Source organism: Pinus tabuliformis, chromosome J, assembly GCF_031772625.1.
Source record: "Pinus tabuliformis cultivar Carrire ecotype Pingquan chromosome J, CPIR1, whole genome shotgun sequence".
NCBI classification, from domain to species: Eukaryota; Viridiplantae; Streptophyta; class Pinopsida; order Pinales; family Pinaceae; genus Pinus; species Pinus tabuliformis.
The window spans coordinates 1,153,829,754-1,153,854,576 of NC_142295.1; the positions used below are offsets into that span (position 1 = coordinate 1,153,829,754).

Consider the following 24,823-nt stretch of genomic DNA (forward strand, 5'->3'; position numbering starts at 1 on the left):
CAATAAGTACCCTTTGTGGCAGTTGCACATCATGTAGATAAAAATATTGCTCCATCTGTAGTATCCAAGTTACCGAATCCTTGCCATCATATTTCCTCATATCTATATTTGGAATATAGCAGGTCTTCAATCCAACGTTAGAGTCTATGAAATCATGACTAACATTTCTTTTGTTCTCATCATGAGTTTCCTCTACTACCTTTTCGGCGTTAGGAAGCCTTTCTTGTAGTGACTTTATCCCACCTTCCTTCAAACCTTCCATGTCTTTCTTCAAATCTTCTAGGTTTCCATTCAATTTTTCTTCTATACCATTTATCTTATTGATCATATCTTCAATCACATTCTTCAAATCATCCCTTGAATTTTGCTTACTATGTGTTTCTATTTTCTTTATTTGAGTCATTTATTTTCAAGCTTTTAGCAACTCGATCTCGAATCTGTTGTATCTCCTAAATTTTGTATCTCCAAGGTATGAAATTGCAATCTGTGTTAGCCCTCTGTGTCCTCTTTCTAATGCCACCAGTCTAATCTAAATGGGATTCTCCAAGAAAGAGTTATGCCCAATATCCCAAGATGACATGATTATATACCTTTTTAGTATAGAGAACTTGTACGAAGTGCCATGTGTCATTGTTTTGACCTTAGGACCTGAAAACAGTACACAGAAAATTATTGTCTGTCCTCTTTTTGTAACTTGTTATGAAATTTCAATTTGATGCTCAGAGAGAAAGTTATGGCAATTTGCCCAAGGTCACATGTTTGGGATGTAATTCGGGAGCCTACAAAAACCTTAAATGTCTTGGACCGTATCTCTAAGAATGTAGAGAAATAAGTTCTGAAATTCGGGGCTGAGCTTCACCACAATTTCGGCTCAAAAGGATTTTAATTTTAGAGTCTTAACCTTCGTAGAAAAACAATTATAGTGAAAATTCCACGATGACCTATTTGAGATGGAATTCTGGAGCTTGCAAAAAATCCTAACTTTCTCAGATCATATCTCCGAAAATATAGACACATAAGACTTGAAATTAGGACTCGAGGTTTAGAGCAATTTCGACTCAAATGGGTTTTTTTTTTTTAGCTTCTGAAACTTTGCAGAGAAGACATTATAGCAAAAATCCTATAATGACCTGTTTGGAGCAACGAAACCCTAGAATCCAAAGCTCTGATACTAAATGTTATGAAACCAGTTCACAAAAAGATAGAAAATATAGATCAGTGACTTCAAAATCAACCTCTTCGAGTGGGAAACCTCCTTTACATTACACAAATGAACAATTATTCGATGATACAATTGACAAGACCTCCTTTCTATATATGGGAGTGTAAGGGGTCTGAATACAATCAGAGCCTACATAACAATAATATTGTAGGGGCACAACAATAACAATAGTTGGCTTCTATGGAGCATAATAATAACAACATAGGAACTATATGGGTACAATAATACAATAAGGGGGTTGCACTAGAACAATAAGGGGTTACACTAGTAGTATAGGGACCTAACATCCTTTCTAATGAAACCTATGAAGCAAGCCAATAATAAATTATTTTCTTCATTACATCATTTACAATAATTACAGGTCATTACAAAGACCAAACCTAGTTACATTCTACAACAAAGAGGCCCTGATTTATAGCTCAATTGTTCGAGAGGGACAAGGGACATAGATCTTTCTAGTGAGTTAGATGACGAGTGGAAAAAATACATTCTTCTCCTTAAGTTTATTGGTATTACTTTAGTAGAGGAGGAATATGAGTTAACCTGGAATGGCAATATGGTCAAAGGACAACTTATAGTCAAAGAAATATATTCATACCTATCGCATGAGCAGTCGTTTCATCCGTAGACTAGTTGGTTTCAAGTATCATGGAATTAGGACATCCCACTAAAGTTGAAATGTTTATGTTGGTCGGGGGTCCATGATAAAATCCTCATATGGACAAATCTACTTAAGAGAGAATTTGTAGGGCTCGGAAGATGCACTTCATGTCTAGTATCTTTGGAAGACATAAACCACCATTTTCTTAAGTCCTCTTTTGTTGTTGTTGTGTGGGAGGTCCTAGACATTATCCATATATATGCAACGCCGAATCAGTCCCTGGTGGGTGATTTCTCACCAACGTGGTTGATGGAGCACAAGGAATATAGATCCCTTCATTTTTATATAATATGGGGCATTTGAAGAGAGAGAGATGTTAATATTTTTAACCAAAAGGAGCAGGACATGAGGGTCACTAGCATTAAGACCTCAACATTCTTTTTAGAGAAGGGCCCTCTCATTGATAAGGAACCAAGAAGATGCATAATTATGAAGAATATATGGAACAGGTTACCAATGAGCTTATTTGATGGGGCGTCATCTTCAAGGAGATATGGTGGTGGGATGTTGATTGTGATGAGGCCTGATGATTTCTGTAAGTTTAAATTTTGTAGTAGAAATAGTTCTAATACAAAAGCATAGTTACTAGCATTTTGGAGTATCCTCTATGGTCCCAAGTGGCTGGAAATTGCCGAGATTGATGTGTTTGGAGATTCTATGCTGATCGTTGAGTGGGTGAATTAGCGATCCACCCTGCATGTTCCAACCCTTTCACACTTGATGATAAGGATTAGGTCTCTGATTTCATCTTTTCCTAGGATCTTTGTCTCCCACATATATAAAGAACATAACGTTGCAGTCAATATGTTAATAAAAGAAGGGTGCATTGGGATCCCTTGTAAGATATATTACCATGTCCTTCCAATGGCACTTTCTTGAGAAATGGACAATTGGAGATATGAGGGTAGTTAGTTCGCAAGTTCTTGTCTTTTTTGTGCACTAGGGGCTTGACCATGTTTCTATATTTGGTTAAATATCTTTATTCTGTTTTTGGGATTCGGTTTTGGGATTGGAGATATGAGGGTAGTTTTCGCATTTTTTTGTCCTTTTTTAGGGGCTTGACCCTATTTGTATATTTGCTCAAAAGTCTTTATTCTGTTTGTGAGATTCGCTTTTAGGATTTGTGATAATCAAGTACTAGATAAATTAGTCATTTTTTGAAATTCTATTTAATAAAAATTACATATATTAAATATTTTCCCATGTTTTTAATTTTTCAATAAACGCTTACTGAGAAAGATAGCACTAAAAAATTCATATTTAAGTTTAAGCTTTCCTTATTTAGAAAAAAGAAATATACATACACTTACTTCATTCAATTAAGTCTTTATCTTTTCTAACCCAATGCTAAGTGCTCATGACATCACAGGAACACAAGTAGATTTACATGTGGCTGGCCCAATTCAGCCTAACACCCAGAAATTTACACCAGGAGTTTACAAAGAATTAGTGCAACTCTCGTTACAAGAGAACTGCCCGTTGCAACTGTCCCTTTCGCACAATCATACCATTCATACATTACGCCATGTCCTGGACGTGCACACAAGCTCAGAGGTGTGCACCCTAAAACATAGTCACACCATGTCTTCCTCGTTTCACCAAACTCTGCGCCATCTCCATATCCTGCCGTAGTTTTTTCCATCTCATGCAAGGGTTTTTTTGGATGAATTTCGTTTAAAATTTAGTAAAGAGTTTTTGGGACCACGGCCACCCGTCATATGATGGTACGTGGGGTGACTTGTCTCGTTCTGTGCGGGTGCGCCCGGTCTTGGTATGACGGCCTTACAGCGATATTCATGCGCACGTGGTATCCATAATCCGATATTAGCGGCGGGAAAAGAGCACGACGGCGTCACCGAAACGTTGTGGGGAGAAAGCGATATGGGCGTCCATGGCCGGGACGGTCACAACATCACACTCAGGAGTCGGACGCCCACTGCTGTGCCGTCACAGGATGTTTTTACCTCCCGACTGCCCTGGCCTTTGCCCGTAAGCCTTATCCCTACCTATGATTTTGTTTCACAAATATAAAGTTAAGAACAATACCTACCAGTGGATTTGAGGTGCGATTTCTGAGATGATCTGGTTTTAGTCAGTATTCTGTCAGCCGTCGCGAATTTTCGGTTTGGCAGCCACTATGGCAGAGAATGGGTGGTAGGCATACCACCAGTGTCCACTTCCCCTAAGATTTGTGAGAGTGTTGTGAGGAATAAGCAACACGTGCCTACTATTTGCGTAACAATTTTCAATGTAGTCCTTAGTGTAGGCGTACGGCTGGCCTAGTTAGGGTTGCAACCCTATCAGATACATTATCTAATTGATTGGGTTTTAGTTATGAATAAATTTTATAATTTTAGGTATTTTGGAAGTTTTTGATGGCATTGAATTTATTATTACTATTAAAAATATGATTTAAATATTGGTTTTTTAAGAGTTTTTAGAAAAAAAATTACTTGGATTCTGACCACTATTGTCAATTCAATTCCTCTTTTTGGCAGTTCCTCTTTTTTGCAGACTACTCTATAATTATAAATTTATAACTCTACTAATATATAGAAATATATGTAAATTTTTACATTTAGCAAAGTATAAATTTAATGAATAGCATATATTGTTCTATACATTAATGAAATTATAGCTTCACAATTATTTGTTGTTATTTTGGATGCTCTAACTAGCATGGCTTTAGATGACCATAAATGAACAAAAACTGCACACAATTTGATAATTTATTCACTTAAATCCAATGATAAGTATATACAGCCGTGGACATTAACTGACCCAACAAACTCAATATAACTCTTGCCAGGATGGTCCCGGTCCTCCCCTGTCATGTTATCGGCTTGTGTTTAAAATATCAGCGGCTGCCCAAGAGAGAATTAACAACTTCACTTCGTTTAAATATGTGCTGCCATTTTTGTGCATTAAAAGGATTATTTTAGGCAGGCAGTCAGCTTGGGCGTCTGACAGTACGTTCATTGCTCTGTAGTATTTCGTTTGCATATATATAATTTAAAAATTTGTGAAGGTGGGGTTGATCTCTAATTTAACAGCAACCTGCATGTCTTTCTACCTGAATAGAAGTTAATAGGTAAATTGGGTATCCTGCTAATTTGCTAATTTGTCCATAAAATACTGCAAAAATATTTCCATACTAATCAATATTTTTTATTCTTGGTCAAAATAATCAAAACTGATTTAGTCAACTAATTTCCTTCGTAATCAACTTTCTTTTTAAAAATGATCACAACAAACATTAAAATATTGCAGAAACCATCAAATTTCACAGATACATTTGAAATTCTTATCTTACCTCTCTCCACCTCTCCCCTACCACCCTCTGTGAAATTCTTATCTTACCTCTCTCCACCTCTCCCCTACCAGCTCTCCCCTACCGAACGCTGTAAATCTAGACTACGATATAATATTGTAGATATCCAAGCAAGTATCCATTATCGATTGAAGGCATAGCCTACAGCAAGTTGCAGGTAATAAATAAATTAATTCTTTCAATAAATTAGAGGAAATAAAAAATCCCACACCATGACCGAAAATCTTACTACGTATATCACCGTTATAACGTTCCAATGTGCTCCTTTGCTCTTTTTATCGAATACGTTGTGCGCACTCAAAAGCTCTAGCGAATAAATCAGTTCTAATCAAACTACCTAAATTAATTTAAAATCAAATCTCATTCCATGATCAATTAATAAATCGGTTCTAATCAAACTATTTAAATTAATTTAAAATCTTATTACATGATTGATTAGTTTTTTAAAGGTATATTTGCAAGTCTTAGGAGTGTTTAAATTTTTGTCATATGTCTTTACTGTAGGAGGATACAAGCAAATATTGTCAGCAACCTGCTTTTCTCGAGTTTTGGTGTTTGGAATCCATTTGCAAATAATCTCACCCTTTTTCAAATCTCTGGAAGCATCACTCATACACCAATAATGTAGGAGAATACAAGCAATATGAAAACAAGTCCCATCACTAACTCCTACTTCTGGAATTTTAGTATTTAGAATAGATTTGCAAATAATCTCACCAGTGTTTTTTTTATCCAATACCTTATATTTACTTTAAAAAAAAAATCCAACCTAATAAATTAAACCAACCTAATCAAATCATGAACAATCCGCAAACATTGTTTGACCCATCCTGCAGTGTAAGAAGTTTCTCGGATATTTACCTTAATTTTTATAATATCATGTCCATGTTGAAAAATTAAAATACCATTGCTGTTTAGAAAAACTAAAATAAGAATATTTGTTTTAATAATTTTATAAAACTGACTTCTAAAACTTACGAAAGATAGATGAAGTATATAGAAAACTTAATTTAGATTACTTTTCCCGGAAAGGATACTGAAATATTCATCGCTTTATATGTATTTTTAATATTTATAAAATATAATATTTTAATTTTATTATTAGTGAAAAAATAAATTTATGGGAAATTTTAATTCACTATCATTTTTATTAGCATCTGAAATATAAAATATTATATTATCATTTTTATTAGCATCTGAAATATAAAATATTATATTATATTTTATTAATTTATTACATTTTGATAGCTGTTTTTTTTATTGGACTTGGGCATTTTAATATATTTTCCAATTAATCATTTTGATCGGATGGTCTAAGTTGAAAGATGCGATATATTCTCATGGTAGCCACTCCATTAATAAATGAAATTAAAAATGATAACTTCCTTGCATATCTAAATCAAGTGTTTAAACCATGTTTAAAATATTTTTTTACCAAATCCTAATTAAAATTTACTCTGGCCACCACCTATAGAAATTTAAAAAATTAAATTAAAAATAATTAAAAATTCTCTATGTAAGTGAAAGGAATGTTTGATTTAAATTCTTAAACATATGGTTGTTAGAACATGGAAGAATAACTGGCAACCTGGATAAGTAATGTAAAGTTTTTTGGCTGAGCATCTCATAACCCTGACCTAATATCGATTTAAATTCTTAAATGTATGGTTGTTAGGACATGGAGGAATAACTCGCAACGTGGATAAATAATGTAAAGTTCCTTCGCCGAGAATCTCATAAAGTCTCTTGGGCATTTGCATTTTCTCCCTTTTCCTGCTATCTCTTCTTCACTGAGCATCTCATAAAGTTTTTTGGGCATTTGAAGTTCTTTCTCAGCGTGCCAGTAGGGCTCTGCTCATGAGTTGAAAGGGGGTCATGACATTGGAGAAGGTGGGTAGTTCAAGTCAGAATTGAGAGCGCGCATAATTCAAGTAATTACATGGGATCCACTGTTGGCATCGTGTCATGGACTATTTCTGTTTTTCTGTGCCGAAACCATTTATGGTGTAATAAGATGGCTCCCAGGACTGTGGCCTCAATATTTCATCCTTGAAGCCTTTATCAAGGTAACCCTGTCACCTTGGGTTCAGTTTGGAGTTTTTCTTGTGAATTGCTGAAATTTTATAGCCTTGAAGTCCTTGACACTTAGGTTAGTGCATGGGAGGATTGTGTGTGTGAACGGCCCCATTCTTTCATGTGCAGATAGGGTGGCGAGGTTTACATTCGCCATGTTAATTTTGTCTTTCCTTAGTGAATTTGAATTTCTTGGGTCTCTTCCTATTCCAGCAGCTATTTTGGCAAGTAGCTATTTTGGCAAGAAGCAGGATGCAGTGACTTTCGATGTTGGTCTTTTTGTTATGCTACCACTTCTTTGGTGGTGAGCTCTATGAGGGCACCAGTTTCTTCAAGTTCTGTCTATTTTTAACATTAACCACTCACTAGACACTTCTCTTTTAGCTTGGGTGGGTGTTAAGCTCCGGGCGTGGCATTTCTAGTGTCAGAGAAATTCCATCAATAGAAGAAATTATGTTGGTGTATAGGTTTCTTGCTTGTTGCTTCAAGCATGGATGATCCATCAACGAAGTCATCCCTATAGAGGAGGTGGCCACACGGGCATCAAAGAGCTTGCATGGAGAGGGCAGGTGAGAGTAGTGGCAACAAGCAAGGTGGCATTGAAATTGAGGGAGAAATTGTGCAAGGCCTACCCTTTCTCTTGATCCCATAATTCTACTTTATTTTCTTTCTCAGTTGGATTCCATATCAGTTGAGAGATATACAAAGCAACCTTTATATCCCGTGTGAACACTTATATGAAGATCAAAATGATCGTGTCGAAGTATATTAATGATATTTAATCTTTAACCTATTTTTGTTCTGTGTATTTATCATATATTTTTTCTAATTTAATAGTTACACAATACCATTTTTAATTAGTTGTGTGTTAAAAATAATCATAACTATTATTTTTTTGTTAAGATAAATTAATACAACATAATAATTAATTGCGATGTAATTTCTTTTGTTTCTCCACCTAAATCAATTTTTTTTACATACTTACTCCTCCCCCTCCGTGGCCAAAGCAACACTAGGGTTGTTATAAACATCCGAAAAAGGAAAAAAGGAGCATGAACTTGTCCTACCATATTAGACATCACTCTAAAAGCAAATAGACGGCCACAAGGTCCCATCTATTTAGCAAAATGAGCTTATTTGGAGCTTTTTGTTCGAATAGTGGAGTAGAATGCCATCAGTCAAACGTTTCATGATTAAATGAGGAGATAATTGCATGTGCCACTTTGCACACAGATTCTCAAGATGGGGTTGCATACAGATTCTCTTGAATACTTCAAGATTGGGCTCTATGGTCAGCCGCTGAATAACACACCAACTAGTTTCACACACTCATTATATTTAAACCAAAATTTGCATAAATATTCTCAAATGCTCTCAAGTTTCTAACGCCATCTGTTCTCAACTTTCTCACTTTCTTTGGAAGGCATTCATAGTGAATGCAGAGTTTTGCATAATGAAAATATAGAGAAAGAAACTCAACAAAACCAACCAGGAATGGTTTGATAATTTTTATATCATTACTAAGAGTTTCACTTACTTTTGGGTCTCCCTAATTTTCCATCAAAGTTCCACACCAATGTCACATAGACTAGATAATCTACAAAGGCATCGTGTTCCTGATATCCAAGGGAACCTGCAATGGTTTTTTTGGATGTATGAAAAACATGCCAAGTTTCCACGCACAAAATTAATTTGAATGCACAGATAAAACCATAATGAATCAAATTTTTAATATCTATAGAATTGTTTTAATTTACCTAATATTTGATTTACACCATCTAGCAAGAAAATATATTCCAAATTTGAGTCCTTTAGAGTGTACATAATCCGCTAGAAACTTTGAAGCTTCCAAGCCAGTTCAGCCATACAATCCATATGCTCTTTGAAAATTATATAACAATTAAAAATTTATAAATCTATAGCAAGTGAACCAGTCTTATAATTTACTTTGGCATCTGGATTCAAATCATCCCATCCTTTCATTTGACAGAAACTCGTTGCTTCAATTCCATATTTTTTATTTTTTATTTTTTTTCTAAGTAATGATGATCTATTAAAGTAAAAAAGTAAAATTATATGGAGGCTCCACCTCTGTGGTGCAGAACAAAGTTATCTCTGTATGTATCTTAGAATACAAAAAACAAGACTGCCCACCAAGGGGAAACCAGTCCAAGTGTATCTAGTAAATAAAGCCAGTTCATAAAGAAAAAGACTATATACCCAGTCAGATTCCAGTCAGCATGAAATTGGTAAAACCCAGTTGTGATCTAGTACGAATGATACATATAGTCAAAATAGAGAAAAACATGATTCAGTCCATCGATGCCCACCTGTCATTCTCAACAGTCCAACAGAGCCCAGTAGTCATCAGGTGGCTGCTCTTCCACTATGCGACAGCCGTGGTCCACCTATTCCACCGCTTCTTCCATGATGCCACAGCTGTAATCTTCCTCCTCCGCCACCACAGTAGACATGCCACCTTCGCTACGTCTGGCCTTTTGCGTGTCTCTCCTGCATTCATCTCTTGAATGCTTGCCACTAGCCATATCCTCACCATGTAGGATGTTGTCGTATCTTTCTCTGTGCCTAAATGAAACAATATTCTTTTCTATGTTTGCTCCAGCTCCTATATCACCCGGCTTCTCGGCCTTCTCCTTCCTACTTGGTGTCCCTTTCTCTGGTCTCGGTGATTTATGCCTCCTGTTGATTCAATTCCTCACTGAAAGCCACATTTATGGTGGCAAGGATGGCTGGTTGATTCATCATGTTCTGAAAGCGAAACTGGTTACTGTGGTAAGAGGGGTGATGGAGAACAGGAGGGCCAGTCATTGAGTGGCAACATTCACTCTACAGGCACCATGAATCTATGCTCGGCCTCTTCCACTACGAGCATGTGGGTAGTTGTCAGAGAGATGACCTCTGAATTAGCCAGAAGAGGGGGAGGAGACAGGGGTTTCTGAATCAGCAGTGGGCTACGTGGCTGGGTGAGTGCTACAGCCTCAACTACGTCCACGTCTACTACGCATTCTATGCCTAATCTACATCATTACGTGACCAGCAGGATGGCTATTGGAGTTTTGAGCAGGGATAGCAGAGTTAGACCAGAATTAGAAGCATATAGGATATTGTTCGCTCTAGGGTTTCTAGTGTTGATTGGGCTAGTGGCAGAGGAATGCTAGGTAAAATTGAAAGCACAGTGGGTGGAATGGGTGAAGTGGTGTCCATTGCTCAAATCCACACAACATAGAAGCCAGAAGCATCGCCCTATGACAGTGCATGTGTTCGGCTCCTCTACTTGTGGGGGGAAAAAGTAGTCAAGCAGGGAGAGGGATAATGAAATGTTGCTGATATTCGCCATGGCTTTAAGCCTGCTATGGTTGCGTTGACCGATGCACCAGATTAATGGTGCCTGCCTGTAACTTGTATTTTGCCATAATTTGGCATGAAGGAGGACACAGGTGGCCATGTGACACTGTCGTCTACCATTCTCCTGTCTTATCGGCATTCAATTCCCATTAATCACCCACATCCAAGTTCATATTTTTAATTTGAATTACAAAGAAAATTACAATTTTATCATAAACTAAATGCTTAGAAGATACCAAAATGGTTAAACCTCATTCTATTGGTATAGATATACTGCATCATGTTCTTCCACATTTACAACATGTTGAAACAACTATTTATTTATAATAGGTAACAAAGGTTGAATAATAAATACGAAAATATTTTCTATAAGAAAAACCCTAACTTTAACTAAATTAAGGGAAGGTTTCCAAACATTTCACAATACCATATGAATAGTACATATGAAAATATTTTCTATAAGAAAAACCTTAACTTTAAATAAATTAAGGGAAAGCCTCGATGCTCTAACATATAATTAACATATGTGATCTCGACCATTGACAATTTGAAGTTATTAAATATATAAGAAAATTAACATTGGTTATTATAAATATTAAAAATTAACATTTTAAATATTACTTATTATAAATATTAAAAATTGAATAGTTATTATAAATTTATAATAATTATTATTATAAATAAATAATATATTTTAAAAATATATACAAATAAAATTTATCATTAATAATAATGAATTTGAAAACAATATTATTAATTAAAAAATATTAATAATAGTTATAATACAATACTAATCATATTTAATAACATTTTTTTTTATTAATATTATATAATTAAGCTATTAATAAATATATGGATTTAATCTCTTAGGTTTATTAATTCCATAGTCACCATAATCAATGTTCTAAAATTGTTGTTAACCTATAGTCAGCCATATTTATTTTAGTGAACTAAGTTTATTTTAGAGTTTATAATTCTTATTTTAGGATTTATATACCTTAGTTTTATAATATCAATCCTTTGGGTTTGTATTCCTACCATTTAATATTAAAACTAAATCCAATATACTAGTAATTTTATATATAAATTTCAATGAAGAATTCATAAATAAAATAAAAAAACTCATATGTCATCTCTAGCATTTAAAATTTTAGGTTATTAAATATTTTAAAAAATTAACATTTTTAATATTAGTTATTATAAATATTAAAAATAACATTTTAAATATTAATTATTATAAATATTAAAAAATAACACTTTAAATATTAGTTATTATAAATATTAAAAATAATAGTTACTAGTTAAATATTAAAAATAACACTTTAAATATTGAATATTAAATATATTAGTTATTAGTTACTATAAATTTATAATAGTTATTACTATAAATAACTAATATATTTTAAAAAATATATAAATAAAAATTATCATTAATAATAATGAATTTGAAAATAATATTATTAAATAAAAACTATTAACAACATCGTTAATACAATATTAATCATGTTTGATAATATTTCTTATTGGATTAATATTATAAATCTAAGTGATTAATAAGTTCAAGGACTTAATGTCTCTCGTTTATTAATTCCATAGTCACCATAATCAATGTTTATTTTAGGGTTTATAATTTTTATTTTAGGATATATATATATATATATATATATATATATATATATATATATATATATATATATATACCCCTTAGTTTTATGATATAAATCCCTTGCGTTTAATATTATTCCCTTGGGTTGATAACACATTGGGGTTTTAGAATTATTCCCTTGGTTTTATTATTCCCTTGGGTTTATAATATCAATCCCTTAGGTTTATTAATATAAGGGTTTGTATTCCTAGTGTATAATATTATTCATAAGGTTTATAATATTAATCCTACTATTGAATATTAAAACTAAATCCAATGTACTAGTAGTTTTATATATAAATTGCAATGAAGAATTCATAAATAGGATAAAAAAAGTCATATGTGATCTCCACCATTTACAATTTTAGGTTATTAATATTTAAAAAAATTAACATTTTAAATATTACTTCTTATAGATATTAAAAATAACACTTTAAATATTAGTTATTATAAAATTATAATAGTTATTATTATAAATAAATAATATATTCTAAAAGATATTTAAATAAAATATATCATTAATAATAATGAATTTGAAAACAATATTCTTAATTAAAAAACTATTAACATCGTTAATACAATATTAATCATGTTTAATAGCATCTCTTATTTGATTAATATAATATACCTAAGTGATTAATAAATCCAAGGATTTAATCTCTTCGGTTTATTAATTACATGGTCACCATAAACAATGTTCTAAAATTGTGGTCAACCCGTAGTCAACCATATTTATTTTAGTGAACTACGTTTATTTTGGGGTTTATAATTTTTATTTTAGGATTTATATACCATAGTTTTATAATATCAATCCCTTGGGTTTAGTATTATTCACTTGGGTTTATAACACATTGGGATTTTAGAATTATTCCCTTGGGTTTATAATATCAATCTCTTAGGTTTATTAATGTAATGGTTTGCATTCCTTGGGTATAATATTACTCATAGGGTTTATAATATTAATACTAGTGGTTAATATAATTCTCTTGGGTTTATAATCATGGTCAGCCATGGTCTAATGTCACATTGTAACAAAGATTGTCTCAATATGAAAATCTACCATGGTCAACCATAGTCTGATGTCACATTGTGCCAAAGATTGTCCCAATATGAAGATGAAGCATGGTCAACCGTGGTAAACCATGTCTGTTTTTTGGTTTATAATGTTTATCTTAGGTTTTATATGCCTTGGGTTTATAGTATTCATCCCTTGGGTGAAATATTATTCCCTTGGGTTTTTAGTATTAATCCCTTTGGTTTCTAATATCAATCCCTTATATTTATTAATCTAAGGATTCTTATTCATAGGGCTCAATATTATTCACAGGATTTAGAATATTAATCCTTGGGTCTAAGATAAATCCCCTTGGTTTATGATCATGGTCAACCATGGTCCAATGTCACATTGTGACAATGATTTTCTCAATATAAACATCAACCATGGTCCAACATTGCATTGTGACAAAAGATTGTCGGCATATGAAAATAAATCATGTTCAACCATGTTGGAACATCGCATTGTGAAAAATATTGTCTCAACATGAAAATCAAGCATGGTTAACCCTGATAATTTTAAGGTTTACAATATTTATCTTAGGGTTTATATATCTTAGGTTATTTATCCCTTGTGTGTAATATTATTATCTTGGGTGTTTAGTATTGATCCCATGGGTTTATTAATCTAAGGGTTCATATTCCTAGGGTGTACTATTATTCATACAGTTAATAATATTAACCCTTGGGTTTACTATAAATCCCGTGGATTTAGTTAATTAAATTGGATTGATAATATTGATCCCTTTGCTTTAATATTACTCCAAACAATAGCGAATGATAGTCAACTATAGTAAACAATATTCATTTTAGTCAACCATGTTTATTTTAGGGTTTATAATATTTATTTTAGGGTTTGTATACCTTTAGTTTATTATATTAATCTCTTGGATATAATATCATTGATCAACCATGTTGCAACATGGCATTGTGACAAATATTGTCTCAATATGAAAATCAACCATGGTCAACCATCATAATTTTAGGGTTTACTTCCCATGGGTTTACAAAATAAATACTTTGGGTTTATTAATCTAAGGGTCCATATTCCTCTGTTGTACTATTATTCATATGGTTCATAATATTTATACTTGGGTTTAATATAAATCTCATTGATTTAATTAATTAAATTGGGTTGATAATATTCATCCCGTGGGTTTAATATTACTCCCAACCATATTTATTTTAGTCAACCATGTTTATTTTAGGGTTTATAATATCAATTTTACATCTTATATACCTTAGGTTTATGCTATTAATCCCTTGTGTCTAATATCCATGGTCAACCATCTTGCAACATTGCATTGTGAGAAATATTGTCTCAATATGAAAATCTACCATGGTCAACGATGATAATTTTATGGTTTACAATGTATATCTTAGTGTTTGTATTCCTTAGATTTATAATATTTATCCGTTGGTTGTAATATTATTCCCTTGGGTTTTTAGTATTGATCCCTTGGGTTTATAATATAATTCCATTGGGTTTATTAATCTAAATGTTCATATTCCTAGGGTGTACTATTACTGATAGGGTTCAGAATATTAATCCTTAGGTTTAATATCAATTCCATGAATTTCATTAATCAAATTGGGTTGATAATATTCATCCCTTGGGGTTTAATATTACTGTCAACCATAATCAACAATAGTCAACCATGGTCAACCATAGTGAACCATGTTTATTTGAGGGTTTATATAATTTATGTTTATAATAGTAATCCCTTGGGTCCAATATTATTCCATTGAGTTTATAAAATTTGGGGGTTTCATAATTAATCCTTGGGTCCAATATTATTTCTTGGGTCTAATATAAATACCCTAGGTTTATAATCATGGTCCAACATAACATTGTGACAAAGATTTTCTCAATATGAAAATCAACCATGAACCAACATTGCATTGTGACAAAAGATTGTGTGCATATGAAAATAAATCATTGTCAACCATGGTCAACGATGTTGCAATGCCACATTGTGACAAAGATTGTCTCAATATGAAAATCAACCATGGTCAACCATGATAATTTTATGGTTTACAATATTTATCTTAGGGTTTATATATCTTCGGTTTATAATATTTATGCCTTCTCTGTAATATTATTACCTTGGGTGTTTAGTATTGATCTGTTGGGTTTATTATTCCCGTGGGTTTATAATATCAGTACCTTATGTTTATTAATCTAGGGGTTAATATTCATAGGGTGTACTATTATTCATATGGTTCATAATATTAATACTTCGGTTTAATTTAAATCTCATAAATCTCCAAACAATAGTCAACCATAGTCAACTGTATTCAACCATAGTCAACCATATTTCTTTTATTCAACCATGTTCATTTTAGGGTTTTTATTATTTATTTAGAGTTTGTATACCTTGAGATTATAATATTAATCCCTTGGATATAATATCTATGGTCAATCATGTTGCATCATCACATTGTGAAAATTATTGTCTCAATATAAAAATCAACCATGGTCAACGATGATATTTATGTTAGGGTTTATTTACCTTGGGTTTATAATATTAATTCCTTGGGTTTAATATTTTTCACTTGGGTTAGTAATCCTTTGGGATTTTAGTATTAACACCTTGGGTTTATAATATAAATATATTGGGTTTATTAATCTAAGGGTTCATATACATAGGGTATAATATTATTCATAGGGTTTATAATATTATACATAGGGTTTATAATATTATACATAGGGTTTAATACAAATCGTTTGGGTTTATAATCATTTTCAACCGTATTCCAACATCATATTATGACAAATATTGTCTCAATAGAAAAATCAACCATGGTCAACCATATTAAACCATGGTCAACATTGGTAAACCATTGGATTTATTCATAGAGTTTATAATATTAATCCTTAAGTTTAATATAAATCCCCTGGGATTATAATCATGGTAAACCTTAGTCAACCATTTTCCAATGTCATATTGTGGCAAAGATTGTCTCAGTAAGAATATGAACCATTCTCAACCATCGTTAACCATGGCCAACAATGGTAAACCACTTTCAATCATCATAGACCATGGTAAATCATGGTTAGGTATCGTCCTACGTCACATTGTGACAATATCAAGATCAATCATCGTCCAATGTCGCATTGTGACAAAGATTGTCTCAATATGAAAATCAACCTTGGTAAACCTTAGTCAACCATGTTTATTTGAGGGTTTATAATATTAATACCTTGGGCTTATTAATCCATGGGTTCATATTCCTAGGTTATAATATTATTCATAGGATTTATAATATTAATCATAGTGTTTGATAAAAATCGTCTGGGTTTATAATCATTGTCAACGATGGTCAACCATGGTCCAATGCGTCATTGTGAGAAAGATTGTGTAAATATAAAAATCAACCATGGTCAACCATGGTCCAACATCACATTTTGACAAAGATTGTCTCAATATGGAAATCAACCATGGTCAACCATGGTCAATGATGGACCAACGTCACATTGTGGCAAAGATTAACTCAATATGAAAATCAACCATGGTAGACCATAGTTAACCATGTTTATTTTAGCCTTTATAATATTTATCTTAGTGCTTATATACCTTGGGTTTATAATATTAATCCCTTGGGTTTAATATTATTCCCTTTATAATCCCTTTTGGTTTTAGTATTAACCCCTTTAGCTTATAATATCAATCCCTTGGGTTTATTAATTTAAGGGTTCATATTCCTAGACAAAGATTGTCTTAATATGAAATTGAACCATGGTGAGTTGTTGTCAACAATAGTAAACCATTGTGAATCGTCGTCAACCATGGTCGAATGTCACATTCGTCTGAAAATTTTTCAAGCATTGCATTGTGACAAACATTGTTTCAATGTGATAATAAATCTAATAATGTTTGTTGCAATGTTATATTTCATTGAAATTTATTCAATGTTGTAATGTGACATTAGAAAATTGTGGTTTAATACTAGCTTTCTAATATTGTGTTTAATATTAGATTTATAATTTTAGAGCTTAATATTGGGATTATAATATTAGGGTTTTTATTATTGGGTTTAATATTAATCCTAGGGTTTGTAATATTAATCCTACTATTTATATCAATCCCTTGGCTTTATTAATCCCCTAGGTTTATAATACTAATACCTTGGGTTTATTAATCTCTTAGGTTTATCAATCCCTTAGGATGATTAATTGCTTGGGGTTATGATATTGGGACAATCTCTTAGGCTTATTAATCCCTTAGGTTTATTAATAGCTTAGGTTCATTAATTTCTTGGGTTTATTATGCTGATCACTTGGGTTTATTATATTGAGACAATATCTCTCATTGTGAGAAAGATTTGTCTGAATATGAAAATCAACCATGGTCTACAATAGTTAACCATGGTGCAACATCACATTATGACAACGATTGTCTCAATATGAAAATCAACCATGATCAACCATGGACAATGATGGTCCAACTTCGCATTGTGGCAAAGATTAGCTCAATATGAAAATCAACCGTGGTAAACGACAATTAACCATGTTTTTATAATATTTATCTTAGTATATACCTTGGGTTTATAATATTAATCCATTGGATTTAATATTATTCCGTTGGGTTTATAATTCCTTGGGGTTTTAATATTAATCCCTTGGGTTTATAATATCAATCCCTTCGGTTTATTAATTTAAGGGTTCATATTCCTAGACAAAGATTGTCTTAATATGAAAATGGACCATGGTCAAGTGTTGTAAGATTATCAACCATGGTCTACAATGGTCAACGATGGTGCAACGTCACGTTATGACAAAGATTGTCTCAATATGAAAGCCAACCATGATCAACCATGGACAATGATGGTCCAATGTCGCAGTGTGGCAAAGATTAGCTCAATATGAAAATCAACTATGGTAAACGGCAATTAACCATGTTGTTTATAATATTTATCTTAGTGTTTATATACCTTGGGTTTCTAATATTAATCCCTTGGGTTTAATATTATTCCATTGGGTTTATATTCCATTGGGGTTTTAATATTAATTCCTTGGTTTTATAATATCAATCCCTTGGGTTTATTAATTTGAGGGTTCATATTATAGAGGAAGATTGTCTTAATATGAAAATGAACCATGGTCAACTATTGTAAACAATGGTAAACGATTGTTAGTTGTCACCAAACATAGTCAATCATGATCAACAATGGTCGAATGTCACATTTGTCTAAAAATTTGTCAAGCATTACATTGTCACAAACATTGTCTCAATGTGATAATCAATCCAATAATAATGTGATATTCAATGTTGTAATGTGACATTAGAAAAATAGGGTTTGTTATTAGGGTTTCAAATATTAGGTTTCTAATATTGTGTTTAATATTAGATTTATTATTTTAGAGTTTAATATTGGGATTATAACATTATGGGTTTTATTATTGGGTTTAATATTAATCCTTGGGTTTTAGTATAAATCCCTTGGGTTTATTGTTCCTTTGCGTTTATAATATCAATTGCTTGGGTGTATTATTCCCTGGCCAACCATGGTTTGTTATGAGTCAACCATGGTCCAATATGGAATTGTGATAAGGATTGTTCCAATATGAAAATCAACGATGGTCAATCATGTTTATTTTAGCATTTATAATATTTATCTTACGGTTTATATACGTTGGGTTTATAATATTAGTCCATTGGGTTTAATATTATTCCCTTGGGTTCATAATCCCTTGGAGTTTTAGTATTAATCCGTTAGGTTTATTATTCCTTGGGTTTATAATATCAATCCCTTGGGTTTATTTTCCCTTGGGTTTATTGTTCGTTTGTGTTTTTAATATCAATTGCTTGCGTGTATTATTCCTTGGCCAACAATGGTTTGTTATGAAGTCAAATACGGTCCAATATGCAATTGGGATAAGGATTGTCTCAATATGAAAATCAATGATGGCCAATCATGTTTATTTTAGTGTTTATAATAATTATCTTAGGGTTTATATATGTTGGGTTTATAATATTAGTCCCTTGGTTTTAATATTACTCCCTTGGGTTCATAATCCCTTGGGATTTTAGTATTAATCCCTTGGGTTTATTATTCCTTTGGGTTTATAATATCAATCCCTTGGGTTTATTTTCCCCTTAGGTTTATAATATCAATCATGATTAGCGATTGCCAATCATATCCAACCATGGCCAACCATGGTTGAATGTCACATTGTGACAAAGATTGTCTCACCATTAAAATAAACCATGTTTATTTTAGAGTTTGTAATATTTATATTAGGGTTTACCAATGTTGGGTTTATAATATTACTCTATTGGGTTTAATATTATTGCCTTGGGTTCATAATCCCCTAGGGTTTTCGTATTAATCCCTTAGGTTTATTATTAACTTGAGTTTATAATATCAATCATGGTAAGCTTTATTAATCTCTTGTGTTTGTAATATCGATCACTTGCGCTTCTTGATCCCTTATGTTTTTAATATTTATCCCTTGGGCTCACTAATTCCTTGGGTTTATAATATTGAACGGTTGAGTTTTTTAGTTCCTAGGGTTTATAATATTAATAATCCCTTTGGTTTACTAATCCTTTGAGTTTATAATATTAAATCTTAGGGTTTATTAATTCAACCATCTTTATTTCAGTATTAATCCCTTGGGTTTATTATTCCTTTGGGTTTATAATATCAATCCTTTAGGTTTATTATTCCCTTAGGTTTATAATATCAATCATGATCAACCGTTGTCAATCATAGCGAACCATGGTCAACCATGGTTGAATGTCGCGCTGTGATAAGGATTGTGTGACTATGAAAATAAGCCATGTTTATTTTAGTGTTTGTAATATTCATATTAGGTTTTACCAATGTTGGGTTTATAATATTAGTCCCTTCAGTTTAATATCATTCCCTTGCATTCATAATCCCTTGGTGTTTTAGTATTAATCCCTTGGGTTCATATTATCAATCCCTTGGGTTTATTATTAACTTGGGTTTATAATATCAATCATGGTCAACCATGGCCAACCATAATCAACCATGGTCAATTGTGGTAAATCATGGTCCGATCTCGCATTATGATAAAAATTGTCTCCACATAGGGTTTATATACCTTGGATTTATAATATTAGTCCCTTGGGTTCAATATTATTCCCTTAGGTTCATAATCCCTTGGGGTCGTAGTATTAATCCCTTGGCTTTATTGTTGATTTGGGTTTATATTCCCCGATCAACCATGGTCCAACACGGAATTGCGATAAGGATTGTCTGAATATAAAAATCAATGATGGTGAATCATGTTTATTTTAGTGTTTATAATATTTATCCTAGGGTTTATATACATTGGATTTATAAAATTAGTCCCTTGGGTTTAATATTATTCTATTGGGTTTTAATATTAATCCCTTTAGTTTATTATTCACTTATCACAATTCTAATTATTATTGGACCATGGGTTGTTATTATGAGTTAACAATAATAATAATAATAATTATTATTATTATTATTATTTTTAATAATAATATAATAACTATTATATTATATTATTATTATAATAGTAAAATGATAATGTAATATTATTATCCATTATTATTATTGGTTCGAAACCACACTTGTCCTGACCATGAACCACACTTGTTGGTTCGAAACGCATCGACAAAGGTCTTTCTATATGTGATTTATGCCGAAGCTCTTCTTATAATTATTATTATTACTAATTAATATTAATATTATAATACTAATACAATAATCATAAGAATATGGTTGTCATTATTTATAAAAATTAAGATGTTGAATTATGTTTATTTTAGTGTTTATAATATTTATCTTAAGGTTTATATACATTAGGTTTATAATATTAATCTCATGGTTTTAATATTATTCCATTGGATTTTAGTATTAATCCCTTGGGTTTATAATTCACTTATCACAATTCTAATTATTACTAGACCATGGTTTGTTATTATTGGTTCATAATAATAATAAAAATAATAATAATTATTAGTATTATTAATAATACACTAACTATTATATTATTATTATTATAATATAATATAATTATATTATTATAATAATATAATATTATTATGATTTAATATTATTATTTTAATATTAATATAATAATCATATAATAATATATGCTAAATATATAAAGATATGGTTTTTATTATTTATATAGTTATTAATAATCATCAATAGTTGGTGTTTAAAAAAATACACATAATAAGCATTAATGTCCTTGATACAAGCCTATCGGCGTATATCAACCAGATTGGAAAATGTGGTTGTATGTATGCTTCATATACGCCTATCGGCATATAGCAACCATATTGGTAAATATGGTTGTGCTAGTTGTACTGTAAAGCATTTCCTTTGAGAAAAACACCCTTAAATGTCATCTTGCGCCATTTTGCATACCATTTTCCATGTGAGATATGTTGTTAGATGATTAAAGTAGCATTCTTAGCCATCGGATGATCTCATAAATGTCTCAGGGATCTGACTTGATGGATGATGTCATAACCATCTCACTCTTCTGCCCTCTGTATCAATCCATTGAAGTGTTTGCTTCATTCTGTCCACTGAAATATATTATGGATAAACTGTTTTAGTTCATTCAATATATCGTATGTTTATATAAAAGTATTTGATAGGCCTCGAACATCAGCCATGGCTAAGGCTTGCAGGAATCCCCACCATCTAGTGAAAAGACAATAACAATTCTAAGTATTGATGAAGGAGTTTGAGGGAATATTCCAGCAACTATCCTTGATTTCATGGAGGCAAAGCTTAAGGTATTAATTAATCTAGCCTACATTCAACTTGGAAAAGATTAGATTAGGTTTCAATAACATAATATACAGTATTATTACATATGAAAAAGTGTCTTGTGACAATTTATAATAAATACTTGATGGTCCGACTGATTATTTCAACTTGATTATAGGAACGAACACTCAAGGATTGAAACATAAATCAATCTGATTGAACCTGTTTGTAGTTTAATAAAGTGTTTTTTTTTTTCGTAAAATTTGGTGTTATTATTCGTAATGAGATTGTTAATTTAACATATATTTTTAAATATAAAAATAGATTTAGTTGTTAGAAATATTTGTGGAAAATAGATTTTGTTGTCTAATTTTATTTTTTTTGGTTCAAATTGTCACAAATGCATGTCTAGTTATGTAACTTATTATCTAATTTTACAATACCTTTATCATATTATTATTATTATTATTCAATGTAATTTTAAAGTCATGACCAAGACGATATGAGACCCCCTTGTTTGTGGGACAAGGGACCCAACTCCGCCCAACGATTTGATTGCTAAGTCTATGAAGACATACATACCTGATCCCCTTAGTTTTGAACATTTGACATTTTAAGAGGAAATACATGCTCTCTCATCTCTCTATTTATTAATTTGTCTTCTCTTTCTATTTAAATTTTATTTTAAAATTTAAAATAATAATAATAATCATACAATTTACATTTTCATGGCATTTAAAAACTTTGTTAAAAACGTCCATGCCACTTTTAAGATTTACATTTTGATAATAGTGCAATTTAATCAAAACCATTAGTCAAAGCCAGTATAGACGTTCACATTTCAACCGGTTTTCAAATATTTAACGATCACTTCTTCATTAAACAAAATGAGTTTGACATTTCATTCTTTTATAAGCATTCAAGTTTCTTTATATATTAACCCTCTTTGTTTCCAAGCATTCAAGTTTCTTTATATATTAACCCTCTTTGTTTCCAAGCGATTCATAATTTTTTCAGTGTGTTCCGTTGTTTTATAACAATTATGCTTTTATATATATTAACCTTAGTGATTCATAATTTCTCTAAGACACCCAACAAATGAATAATATGGTAACATAAATACTTCATTATTATTTTGTTAGTAAATTTAGATAATAAAAACCTTATTGTAAAGAGTTGTTATTCACTACTCATTTTGTTTATTTTTTTTTCATTTCATGTAAAACAACCATTATGGTTTTTATATATATTAACTTTATGATTCATAATTTCTCTACTACACCCAACAAATAACACAAATACTCTACACTTATTTTGTTGGCAAATTTGGATAATACAGATTGTATTGTAATGAATTGTTATTCACTACTTACTTTGTTTATTTTTTTCATTTCACGTAAATAACACAAACACTCCATTATTATTTTGTTGGAAAATTTGGATAGTACAAATTGTATTGTAAATAACTGTTATTCACTAATAATTTTGTTTATTTTTTTCATTTCATCTAAAACCCAAGAGCCTGCGTAGGTCAAAGAGGTTGGCATTGGTGAGATCGGATGAAACTATTCCTAATCTTCCTGATGATGTCTTCAGAGAGTGCTTGCTCAGAGTTCCATATAAATCACACTAAACCTCAAATTTGTGTGCAAAAAATGTAAAGATATAGTAAGTACTCCAGGGTTTTATAACTACTGGATGACCTCTAGAACGAGTGACCATCTAATCTGTATGATTCAGTATTTCATGTTTCTTCCACGTTTTCACGTTCCTTCTACATTTCTATGGACGCTCAGACACTAACACTAATATCATTTCATTTTTATTAATATACGTTTTAATATACGTTTTAGTAGATGCAAATAACTTTAGATTTTTCTCAATTGTGTAAATTGCCGAAGCACCACCAAAGATCGAAGATGCGAGTTGCAGCCACATCAATATACTGATACTCGAGCCCAATAATCCTCCCAGAAATAGGTACTCTCAACTCCTGGTTGTGATTGCAGCTGCGGAAAGGAAAGCAAAGGCCAAAGAGGTCTCGACAAATGCACTCACCATTATAGTGCCAAATTTTTTGAAATGAAACAAACTATTTCAACCAGATCCATCCCATTCATTTAGAAGAAACCCTATCATTCACCATTGGAGAAGATTCACATAAAAAAAATCAACAAAATGGCCTACATAATCAAAGAATTAAAGAACTTGCATCATTGCTTGAGTAAGTAGGAATGGATAAGAGTCAGATTACAAAACTCGTGCAAGCCCGGAGAGGAGCCTACCAATATTCAGAAAAAGATGTAAATAAACCTTGATAGTTGATGTTACCAGGCCACAACTAAGCTACAAATAAACACTTTTCATATGACACTGCACGACAAGACTGATATTTTTTATGTTCTTCAAAACATTGTAATCCCACGAAGAATGGCTGAAATCCTGGTCAGGAAATCCTCCACCATAATAAGAATCGCCATAATAAGAACCGTAGGAAGCCATTTAAACACTTGGAATACAACAGAAACAAATTGAATACCTAGAACTCAGAAACCTATAGAAAGAAAGAGAAACGATTGCAAGAACTGTGAATTAAACCTATAGAAAGAAAGAGAAACGATTGCAAGAACTGTGAATTAGAGATGATTCTTGGTGTTATGAATAGATACAAACTTTCAATAGATCCAAGCAATCAATTACGATAGAACAAGATAAATAATTAACTATTATTTTTTTTAATGT

General features: G+C 31.6%; 1 pseudogene; it reads right to left on the minus strand.

Moving 5' to 3' along the window:
* Nucleotides 1–9,695: 9,695 nt before the first annotated feature.
* On the minus strand, nucleotides 9,696–24,583 carry LOC149231178 (uncharacterized; annotated as a pseudogene).
* Between the last annotated feature and the right edge of the window lie 240 nt (nucleotides 24,584–24,823).